We start from the raw sequence: 2014 nt of genomic DNA, 5'->3' as shown, positions 1-2014 counted from the left end.
TCCAACTGCGTATTGCTATTTTTCCTCTTTTTGTTTTTCACTGCACAACCTCCTCAGTGCTGGTGGATCACAGCTGTGATGCCCAGTTCAAAGCAGGGCTGGCTGAGTGAAAGCTGCATTTTAGGCTATGTTCACGAGAGCATTCTGTGCATTTTGTTGTTCAAACAGCACAATACAGGCAGCATTCAAAAGCCTGATGTTCTGCCAGTCAGTGCACACCACTGCAGTGCAGCGACACTATCAACTGCGCAAGAGGTGGTATGGTAGATGACAAAGTCGGTAGTTTCGTTGATGTGCCCTACTTCAGAGAGCAACTTCACTTAGGACTGTTTCAATTGTCCTACGCACAGAATGTGTGTTTATCTGGTCTCAGAATGTGTGTGCTGCACAGCATCAATATTTTTACCACTTGAGACGGACAATATACTAGTGCAGTGTGAGAAGTTTATCAACTTATCTTCATCAGTTTGTTTTTAATTGACTTTTCCATAATACAGCCTCATGATGTTCAATCTGGAAAGGCAATTACAAATAAATTAGTGAAGATAAGTTCATTAATCTTCGCACACTGCACTAGTATATTGTTTGCCCAAGTGGTAATATTGATGCTGTGCACCCCAACAGACAACATTCAAGCCCAAAATAGCCAAACTTAAATAGCCACCCATACCCTACGCAGCAGCGTTCGCTCTTCCTGTGAGAAACAATGGCCAGTACTGCCACATTCAAGACTCCACTGCTGAGTCACAAGAGCAGAGAAACCACAGACACGACGTCTCAGTCTAGACTAGACCCCCCGCTAGACCTCAGGGAAAAAAAAAAAAGGCACATAACTTTGTTGGTGGACACCCATAACTTGCAATAAGGAATGGGAACACCGACCAAAAGCTTAGCACTTATGCAGCACACATGCGTCCCACTTGCTTCAAGTGCAATCAAACAAATAACAATGCCACTATGTATAGTTGCGAGTAAAAAAGATTAGCACACATAACGGAACAACGGAGCGCCGGTATGACAACGGGTGGCGAAGAGGCTGATAACGAGAGTGCCGGGCCGTTCCCATTCTACAGTATTAGGGGTGTTCAGCGGACTGCCACAAACCAGCAAAATTATTGGCTAAAAGCAGCACTATCACCTATTGTTCCCGCGAGTTCCTTTTGACAAACCATCGCAGACATAAAAAAAAAAACAGTAATAAAAAGAAGCCATTTTTGCTCATGATAACCGAGCCAAAATAAATGCCGCATGCAAAGTCACGTAGGGTCGGCACTTCAACGCTTAGGCGGTGCACGCTTGATAAAGCTTACTTCCTGCCGTCCCCCCCTAGGCTGCAAACATGGAAACTGCCCGATAGGCAGGTCTGCGAACCACAGCACCGCGTGGTGAGATATCCCAATTCTGATCACCAGTGATCTGTGCTAATATTTTTTGCTCGCGACTGTACCATATTTTTGCATTCGGAATACTATCAAACAAGTCATCCAGTGTGTTTTTTATATTCTCTTATTAGGGCCCATTTTTGCAAAGAAGAATTTTTGAAAAATCATGGAGCTTTTCCCATCTGACAATTGCCTCATAATACTACTTGAAGCAATTTTGAAATAATACAATTTGTCTAATATGTCCAAAAGGCTAAGGGGATTTGCAACACATTGGAGGTCATTTTACGAAGTCATTGGTACAATGGTGTAGTTGAAATGGCTAGAAAGTGACATCATTCAATTCCTAGAGCCATTCTGAGTGCAATTTTACCATTCGTACGCGTGCGAGACATTTACAGAGCCAGGCAGCCGGTTACTTGTACAAGTTTCTGCCCCACAAAGTGAGCCTCTTCTTTCCTCAAACCCAGCTGAGGGTGTGAATAAGGCTAAGTGTTCTTTCAGGGGCCAGTTGGTTCATGCTTGAAGTTAACGTGGCACGAAAGGGACGTAGACCGAAGGAATGAGCAAGATGAGCCGAGCGTCGATTACCAACCGATTTATTTTGAGCTTGGCACCATGGTTTTATCCGT

The 2014-nt window shown here is 43.9% G+C and overlaps 1 protein-coding gene across 1 annotated transcript in view; it reads right to left on the bottom strand.

The window, feature by feature from the left end:
- LOC149326671 (PIH1 domain-containing protein 1-like) overlaps positions 1-2014 on the bottom strand; it is a 138986-nt gene that overhangs the window by 100602 nt on the left and 36370 nt on the right. The window lies entirely within an intron of this gene.

The sequence above is a fragment of the Amblyomma mixtum genome, chromosome 10 (assembly GCF_055824585.1).
Source record: "Amblyomma mixtum isolate Tamu chromosome 10, ASM5582458v1, whole genome shotgun sequence".
NCBI lineage: Eukaryota > Metazoa > Arthropoda > Arachnida > Ixodida > Ixodidae > Amblyomma > Amblyomma mixtum.
Note: the sequence above shows the minus strand (reverse complement) of the source record. Positions and strands in the feature narration are given on the sequence as shown.